This window comes from Ochotona princeps, chromosome 22, assembly GCF_030435755.1.
Source record: "Ochotona princeps isolate mOchPri1 chromosome 22, mOchPri1.hap1, whole genome shotgun sequence".
NCBI classification, from domain to species: Eukaryota; Metazoa; Chordata; class Mammalia; order Lagomorpha; family Ochotonidae; genus Ochotona; species Ochotona princeps.
This window is the reverse complement of record NC_080853.1, coordinates 3,335,061-3,345,108: the sequence shown is the minus strand read 5'-3', so window position 1 is coordinate 3,345,108 and position 10,048 is coordinate 3,335,061.

The following is a 10,048-nucleotide window of genomic DNA, read 5'->3' as shown; positions in this document are numbered from 1 at the left end:
GTCACCGACCGAATCTTCGGCTCTTTTCTCATGATCATGAAATGAAAGCCTTGACCGTGTGGCAGCCCCTCATTTGTCCGCAGGTGCACACCAAATGCCCCATTCTGGTTATTACACTTTCTGATTATCCTCATACCTGCCCCATCATTTCACTGTCGGAAAAGGCAGTCTTCTGAGACAGCGGTGTGTGGTGAGTAATGTTCAAGGCATACAGAGTCCATTTCCCATGCCCCCCAGTCCCGGCTGCCAGGGCTGAGACTGCGACGCAGGGAGGGAGGATCAGGAACCTACCCCAGCGTTTCAGAGGACTCAGTGCCCAGGGCTGGCAGCGAGCCGGTTCCAGTGATGTCCCCATATCCTGGTTGTTTTCATTTGCTAGAAAACAGGCCACCTTCAGAGCTAGCAACTGTAGGAGCTGGGCTGCTGTTCATTCAGACAGGGAGAACCCTGCTGTTCAAGCAGAGATGAAACCCTGTACATTGGAGCCATACTGGGTGGTTCCGGTCTGAAATGTCTTGCCTCCTCCCGCAGGGTCTCACTCTGTAGCAGTGGACCTCAGCACTGCTGCCTCCACCAACAGACCTGCAACTCTGCAGTGGCAGGTGGCAGGTCTGTTCTGCAGCTTGGTTCACATGCCTGAAGCCTGTCACAGAAACAGGCTGCATACGTGTGCATGTATACAGCAGGTGCTCAGTGGAGGCTTGTGCATCGACAGGAAAACTTGTGTCCTGGTGCCTGGAAGAGGCCACAGATCATGCATGCCCACGGACATGCTCAGCCTCCACATGGCCAGCACTTGACAGTCCAGCAGCCTGGCCTGCACCGGACTTGAGTTCAACCATCCCACTTGGAGAGGGGCGCGTCCCATGAACTTACTCGGTAAGATAACAATTTTATATTTTCCTGGGATTTTTTTTTCAGATTCTAGAATAATAAACCCTTCCAGATTTTTTTTTTTTTGGTACCCCAGAGGGAAGATAACTGCGTGTATAGCTTGACTTGCATGCGGTGGTCTCTTCTGCTTATGTTAATACATGAGCCACAGCCAGGGGACGTGGGCGATGGTGGCCAGTGGCACAGGGGCTAAGTGAGTGTTCCGGGGGGTTAACCCTGCTGTGTGACATGCTGGTAAGTCCTGAGAGGGTCATCTCAGATGTCCTCATCACCAGCACATGGGAATGGAGCATGACTGAATCATGCCAACATGCACACATACAACAAATCAGTGCACAGCACCCTGTGAATACATACACATTTTGTTTGTCAAATACAAGTGAATACAACTTGGGGAATACAGGATACCAAAGGGGGAAAAAAGGAGTTGCAAGTGTAGACGGTAACGCAGAGGAGTGGGCATGAAAGTGTCCAGGCTGGTGGCAGGTGGACACGTGTGAAGCAGCAGGCAGCGGCACCGGGAAGACCTGAGCGCAGAGACGCACACAGACTGGAGTAGACGCGGAGGGGACATCGTGGGCATTTGTTCATCTTAATTGTGGATTCTTCCAGAAAGATTGGGAACAGCACTATACAGCGCACACCTGTGCATGGATACAAATACATGGACGCATCGCTGGGCGTTGTTTTCAATGCCGTGTGTTAGAACCAACAGCCAACAGAAACTTAGAACGTGGGAAAGATCCGCGTCTTGCTCCCACCCACTCACCCCTCGCCCCCTCACGGTAGCGGCCATAAACCGGGCTTCCTTCCAGCTGTAATTACACATCCTTTGTAGGTAATATTTGTTGTGAAGAGAACACGCTAATAGCAAGAGCTTCTGCTGTAAAGTCGGATGGCTATGCGTGGGGTGTGGCTGCAGGAGAGCCGGAGTTAACTCCTCTCTCCACCTTAAGAAGCAAAGAAAGGCAGAAAAAAACACGCAAAGCCGGCTCTGACCTAGCTAGACGCGGCGCTGCTTTCACACCAGGAGGGCCAGTTGCTTTTAAATAAATTAGAATAACACTAGCAGCAATACCACCGTGTTTCAACTTTGCCGAGACAGCCATCTGAGTTCTTTAAGTCAGGATCACCAGTGCTTCCTTGCTATTGACAAGAGAATGTTCCGAAACGCTCACCCACAGAATCCTGTCCACTCCACAGCTGCAACCAGCTCCGTTTGCACCCTTGCACCCTTACATCTCAGCCTCCTGCTCCCCTGGGGGTTTTAACACACAGCCAGGGGCCAGGGTTGAGGTGCTGCGGGGTAAGTTGGCACTGCAACCCCCTGTGCGCCTGGGAAGCAGCCTAGACGGCCCCCGCTGCTTGGGCCACTACATCCACGTGGGAGAGAGCTCTGGGCTTCTGGCTTTAACTCGGCCTGGCCTAGACTGTTGTGGCTGTTTGGGAGTGAACCAGTGGATGGAAGATTACCTGTAATGACCTTTCATTTAAACACATAAATATTCTTTTGAAAAATCAGAGAATAAAACACATTCAGATTTTTTTCGAGTGTCTGTTGTGACTGTTACCTGGCCCACCAGAAGTCAGCAGATGCTTCTTAATTTCCTCAAACCAATCCTTCTCAACTTTGCAGTTTTTAGTCATACCAGAGTGAGATCTGAAAAGTTTTGAAAAATTGCAACAGGGTCGCACATACATATGGTAGCCCACAATCGCATGTGGATGAGGCCACCATGTGAGCTGGTCAGTTAGTCCCAGACCTCTGATGCTGAGCTATCCAAGTTTGAGGCTGGCTGTCTATGCTACCTGGCATGAAGTGGCCTGAAGCCACCACCCCACCACGCTTCCAACCTGGACAAAGCCACGCCCTCCCTGGGTCTTGTTAGAGGTGGGCAGCTTCTCCCATGAATCCTTTCAGCAACACTGGGCCGCCAAGCAGGATCATTTGGGCTGCTGGGCACAGCTCAGGTACCATTCTAGCCCGAGACAGGTGAAAAATGACCTTATGGATAAATAAAACAATTGTCAGCACAACAGCCAAGTAGGGCTCCAGGGCTGCCCTGCCTCCAGCCTTCTTGCCTGTGGCCCACTGCTCGGAGCAGAGCCACATAGCACTCCACACACCTGCTCACTGCACAGCTCTCCAACACACTGTGCACCTACACAAGCTCTCCAGTGCACCCTGGACCTACGCACCCTCTCCAATGTACGATGCACCAGCCCCTGACTGTTGAGTGAACGCCACTTTGGGTCAATGTGAGGTCAAGGGTGTTGTTTTGTTTTGTTTTTTGTTTTTTTTCTGTGCGAGTCTGATGCTGCACCCTAGGGAGGCTCCTAGGAGCAGAGGCTGATATGACTCCTTAAGCGAAGATAACTGGCACCTACCCAGGGTGCTGCCTTGGCCTGCGGGCTAGGAGCCCGTGCAGCCCCACCCCTGCCCTGAGCATAAGCAGCCGGAGCCGGAAGAAGCCCCAGGCTCCCGTTGAGTCATTTCAGGACTCTATGTCCTTGTTGCTATTCTCCAGGTCACCCCTCTGGAATTTTATTTTTCACCCGGAGGGCACCATATCAAAGAACTGGCTTGTTTCTGCCCCTTCTAGACCTAATCTCAGCCTCCTTGGTCTAAAGATCTTGGATCTCTCAAAATCAATCTTCACAGGCAGAGAAATCTGACTCTAACTACCGGGAAATGGCGTGGAGCAGCTCTATGGATCCTGACGCTCCATGGAAGGTGAAGCCAGAGAGAGAGGCAGGCCAGGGAGCGTCCTCCCTCCGACCTCTTCCACAGCACCGCAGAACGAGTCCTGTGTAGACCAGAGACAGAGTATACGGCAATGTAGGAGGGGAGAAAGATGGCACTCTTATGGGGGATTTGCAATACATGTTGCAGAGACAACCAGCTGGACATCTCCCCAGATGAAGAGGTGGCAGCCTAGTGCCCAAACCCAGGTCTCCCTTAGCTGTCAACACCCGCGCCTCCACAGCAAGGCCTGACAACCAGGGGAAAAGTGGGGGAAGAACAGGCAAAGGGCATTCACTGAGCAAGACTCACAAGCGGGAAAACAACGGGCACCGTTGCCCACACTGTGCGTCTCTGCCATCAGACTGTGCAGGTGCGGAAAACAAGAAAAGTGGGAGGTGTTTGTAGAGTGCAAAAGAATGTCTAGAATAGTTCATTCATATCGGCAAAACAGCAGACACCAAGATCTTTTAAAAAAATTGTGGACCAAAAAATGGTTTTCCCCTAATATTGAATTATTGTGTTAGAAAGGCACAGCTAACAGAGGGGAGAAAGGGTACAGTTCCATTGCTGCCCCTTCCTCGAAATGCCCCCAGAGAGCCGGGGCTGGGCCAGGCTGGAGCCCTCCAAGCCTGCTGTGTGGGTGCCAGGGACCCATGTGCTTGGGCCACGATCTTCTTCCCAGCAACCATCAGCAGGAAGCTGGCTAGGAACGGCAGAGTAGCAAGGACTTGAACCTGGTACATCTCCTGATGGGAGATGTGTGTGGACTGCCTTAGTGCATAGCCCACCAAGCCACACTACTCTTCTCCAGGAATGTGCCCATAAGGACGGCAGCTCAAAAGACACTAGCTTCGTAGGGGAAGCCAAGCAGTGAGTGTTTACACATTATTTTGTACTCATTCAAGCACCAGCTGACAGGCACTCTTGGAGAACATGGGCTCCTCTGCCCTGCTAAATAGAAATCCAATTAAACTGGCCGGAGCATCCGAGGGGCTCAGTGCAGCCTCCACTTCTCACACTGAGTCGGTTTGACCCCGCAAGTCCCGTAGATGATCCAAGACTGAACTCCTGTAACTCCTTAGCATGAACTTCCTGAATCCTCCCAGCCGGCAGCTCCTAAACAGCCTGCGGGAATCTTTGGCTTGGGCTCTATTAAAAGGTGTCAACCAAGGAGAGTAATTGTTCAGTAATTGTTCAGCATGTGGTCAGCACCTGGGGTGGGATTCTCACACTTGAACCACCTGCCTGGCCCTGGAAATCATTCTCTCCACCTGAGTTTCTGGGGTCCCCCAGTGTGCACTGGGCGGGGGGATCACCCTGACACAGCTGTGAGATCTCACGTCCCTCCTTTCCGACTCCTCAGGTTTGCCCTGCATGGAGATGCCTGACTGCGCTTTCTCTCTGTGGATCATCCCCCAACCACGCACGGCATGCACATGCACACACACTCATGGTGAGCACTGAGATCGGACACTCTGCTGCCTCTGTTCCCTGCAGTTACTCAGAGCTGATCTGTTGCAGGGACAAGGAGCTTTCATCCTCACCCATCTACTCCCAGATCCTCAAGAGAAACACCATGTTTACCAAACACCAGGGTCCACAAGCTTTGAACAGTGCAGTGTGGGCTGGGGAAGCAGCTCCCGGCCCCACCCGCACTGGGACTGGGACTGGCAAGGAAGGGGCTTGGGGCCTTGCACTCCCACCCCTCCACCTGCTGCCTCTCGGCATCTGCCCTCTGTCCTTTCAGACCCTCAGATGTTCAGCATCAGCCCCTCGACCTCGCCAGCGGCTCTCGCACGGGGTCTGGCGGCTGGTGCTCGTCATGTCGTGTCTGTCAGTTTGGGCTCCATGAGCCTAAGACACAGGTGCTGTCCTCTTGTTTACCCCCATTCCAGCAGAGACTGGGAGTCACAGGGTGGAGGGGCTTGGAAGGGTCCTGGGTGGCCAATCTGAGCAGGCAGCATGTGCGACCCAGCCCTTCGATCCTCTCAAGGTCAAGGGCCCTGTCTCAGTCCATGCTCACCGAGGTGTCTGCTAATGTCACTTCCTGTTTCTCTCTTCCCCAAATTCCAAAGACTGAAAATACTGCTCATTTTCGTTTTTACAGATTCCTTTTATTTATATGAAAGGCAGAAGACAGACGCAGAGAGAGATCCCATTCAGCAGTGTACTCCCTGTAACGCGTGCAGCTGTCAGGACCGGGCCAGGTCGACACCAGGAGCCCAGCACTCCATGCATCCATCTCCCACTGGAAGGCGGGATCCAAGCCCTGAGCCAGCAGGGCATGGGGCCAAGGTTGAACTTCAATGCTGAATCTCTACCCCACTTCTGCCTCAGATATGTGGAAACTGAGGCAGGGAACCCTTGGGGGATGAACCCAGAGGCCCTGTGCACCTGCACAACTTGGCATGCAGAAGGTGCTGTGTGTCTGGCTGTCAGGTTCCAGGTCACGCCCCATGTCCTGCTGGCTCTGGCCCTGACTGAGCGCCCTCAGCCCTCCAAGACAGCTTTCTCATGGTAAAAGGAAAACTCTTGGAGCCGCTGGAGAGCTCAGAGGGGACAGTGGGCCCAGCCAGGCACGGTCCTGCTCCGTGCCCAGGCAATGAGTGCTTCACACTTGCTTGTCATGGGTCATGGTGGGATCTCGCATTCCTAGCTAAGGAGCCTTAGGAGGCAGGAGGCCGAGTGGCTATGACCATGCCCTGGCCTAAGCTGCCTGTGAGCTGGGCTCTGGGGCCCTGGCTCTGAATGCTCTGCGTGGTTGGCAGGATGAGGTGAGCCCAGTGTACAGAGGGCCTGGTGCCCCAGGTCCAGCACCACAAGTTGTCCCCGGTGAGGGACAGCCGCTCTCCTCTGTGGTCTGGAAAAATCAAAATGAACAAAACCTTCCTGGTGGGATCTGGCATCCAAGCTGCCCAGCAGTCCCTGGAAGGGAGAGCGACATCCTTGCTGCTCTCTGACCCCACATGACCCGATCTGCAGAGAAAGCTTCCGGGGTGTGGGGTGGGGTGGGCAGAGTTCATAGGAACTCACAGAGAAGCACGGGGAATGCTGCAGAACCCAGATGCTGCCGGGGGTGAACACGGCCACCACCATCAGCCTGCACTGGGGCGGGGAGCTGCACCCCATGTCCACTCTCCTCCCTCTCCTCAGAGATGCTGAGCCCAGCCTTGGTCCTCCTGCATTCCTTTCATTCTCATTTGTCGGGGGAGGTACTCAAGGGGTGGGCCCTTGGCACTGGGGGTCTGGAGCTTGGGATTCAACCCAAGTCTCTCGTGGGGTGGTGGATACTGAAGTACTGGAGCCCGGATGTGCATTCGTGGGAGGCTGGAGTTAGAAGCGGAGCCAGGGCTTGAGCCTGCAGCTCCCAAACACGAAGTGGATGCCCCTAGCATAGTCTCTGCTTGCTCTGTGTCTCACCCGGGACGCCGTAGCTGCCCACTGCTGCGTCGCGGTGGCTGCGTCCACCAGCTCCCCACCCCTTCCTGCTTTGGATATCCTTTGGATATTAGGGGAGCAAAACTTACATTCTAAAATGCATCCAGAAATATCGCTCCTGAGCCCACTCCTTGGTCCACGCCAACTGAGGCAAGTTCCTTCGCCTCTCCATGTAACTGGGTGCCAAGGAGCAGCTGTTTCCAAAGGGACCAAGCAACAGATTGTCCAAGTTTCCCTCCATCTAAGGGAGTCCTGGAGTGATGGAATGTTCTGGACATCGGCTATAGAACGTCTTCACTCTTTGGCAAGGCTTCATTGAACTACACCCTGAAGACGTGACTCAGTCTTACCAAGAGAAAAGAATAAAAAGCCTGAACTGCAGGGCAGACCAGCTCCAGCCAAGCATGGGACATGGGAGGAAATGAACTGGCCTCACGCAGCTAATGATTGAGAGTGGGTATAGGTGGAAGTGTTGCTGTGATGATTTTGGGGCTAAGTGTTTGGAGTAATGGATTTTAACCTGTTCTACCTCCTAGGTCTAACACCTGATGGTGTCAGCATAGCCAGATAGCCACACCAAAAAGATTCAGTTAGTCCCTTGCTTCATTCATATGCAAAAATTAAATAAGAATGAACCATCATCATCATCTTTGTGATAACATCTGAAATGGTAAAAATATTGGAAGAAGGGCCGTTGCTGTGGCCTGGCCATTATAGGTGCTGCCTATAATGCTGGCATCCCATATGGACGCAGGTTCATGTCCTGGCCAGGGAAAATAGTGGAGAATAGTCTACCTCCTTGGGCCGCAGCACCTACATGGGAGACCCAGATGAAGCCCCTGGCTCCTGGCTTTGGGCTGGCTCCACTCACGCTGATGAGGCCACTGGGGGAGAGAACCAGTGGATGAAAGACCTCTACCTCTCCCTTTCTTTCTAACTCTACTTTTGAAATAAAATAAATCCTAACACAAACAATCATATAGGAAAAGCTGCTGGCATGGGTCTGGGTAGATTCTTTGACTATGAAGTTGAAAGGAGAGGTAGCTGTCTTTTTTGTTTTTAAAGATTTATTTATCTTTATTGCAAAGTCAGATACACAGAGAGGAGAGGCAGAGGAAGATCTTCCATTTGTTGATTCACTCCCCAGGTGACCGCAACAGCCAGTGCTACGCTGATCCAAAGTCAGGAGCTAGGAGCCTCTTTTGGGTCTCCCACATGGGTGCAGGGTCCCAAGGCTTTGGGCCGTCCTTGACTGCTTTCTCAGGCCACAAGCAGGAAGCTGGGTGGGAAGTGAGGCTGCCAGGACCAGAACTGGCACCCATATGGGATCCCAGGCGTTCAAGGTGAGGACTCTAGCCACTAGGCTACCATGCAGGGCCTGAGGTAGCTGTTCTTAATATTTAAGAAAATTATGAACATTCTCAAAAAGCTTTTGATTATGTAGGTTATCAATACTTCTGGTATTAGACATTACTGAGATGTAGAAAAGGACGTATTTGATAGTACCAGTACAAAACTTACTACACATTCATCTAAAAACATATTTTCTAAAAGGTAACTTTATTCTCCTAAATAAGAAAATAAAACATAACGAGAACAGTAATAAGAATGGACCTCATGCTAAGGGAGCAGTCACCCAGGGACCCAGCAGCCGTGGAGCGTCCAGGCTGCCCACGGGTCCCAGGGATGGCCAAGCAGCCTGGCCTGGTCCTGTGGCGTTGCAACCGGGTCCTCTCTCCCCTACTCTGCTGGTTTCCCTCCATCTTTCCCCACAGTGACCCAGATTGCCTCATCCTGCTGCTACAGGGAGCTGTGCACAGCTCAGCCGAGGCCTTCTAGGACCTGGGATCCAGAGCTCTGGTGTGAACCGGCTATGTGGCCCCGGGGGAGTTACGTGGTCTCTCCAAACCTTGTTTACTTCCTGTTCTAGGCAAGGAAACGAGGCCTGACTCACGGAGCTCTTGGTGCATTGGAGAGATTGTACGCCAACTGTGGCAAGTTCTTTAGCCACTAGGCCACGCCGCCGGGCCCCTGTGGCAAGTTCTTTGTAAGGTGAAAGGAAAAACAAATGGGGCAGACAAATCTTTTGCCCTTAAGATACAGACACTCTGGGGGAAAAGGTGAGTTTCATTCATAGAAGAAGCATTTCTGATACCGTGTGCACGTCTCATACCAGGTCTCAGTGTTCACACTCTAGCCTCCTAGGTAGCAGATTTCAATAAACATCAGGTCTAGGGGTTCGGACCCTTTTGTCACACACCCAGGGCCATGTGTGTTGCTTCTGAGAAGTTCAGATCCTTGGGCTATTTTTCAGTGGGGGTGTTTGCTGGAGTCCCTTATATATTTTAGATGCTAACCCCTGTCCATATGTATAATTTACAAATATTTCCTCCCAGTCTTTAGGTTGTTTCTTCCCTTTGTTGTAGGTTTCCTTTCCTGCACTGAGCTTTTTCTTTTGATGTGGCCCCATTTCCCTATCTTGCCTTTGTAATTTGTCTCTTGGTATCACAGACAAAAGATGATCACCCAGAGCCTTGCCAGGGGACATGACCTTTGTTTTCCTCTCAAGGTGTTAAAGTTTCAGATCTTACAGTAAGTCTTTTATCTGTCTGATTTTTTAAATTAAATTTTATTTCTGATATTGTTTATATAGTTGACAAGAATGTAGGCCCATGAGAACCCTGAATAAGATGTGGAGGATCAGGTATGGAGAAGGTGGGTGGGACAAATGTTTCCAATTTTCCTTTTCTCCTGTATCTGGTGGGGGGAGGGCAGGGATGGTACTGCTTCCAGCTGCCAAACTCCATCAGTACCTGGGGATGGTGATGTTCGCTTGATGTCATCTTAAAAACCCTCATGTGGAGAACTGCTTGAGCAGTTTTCATAGTTCCGAGACACTGTTGGCTTCAGTGCTCCAAGGTTGAGCAAATCCTTCCAAGGTCCATTGGCTGGCAGAGTCCACCCCACTGC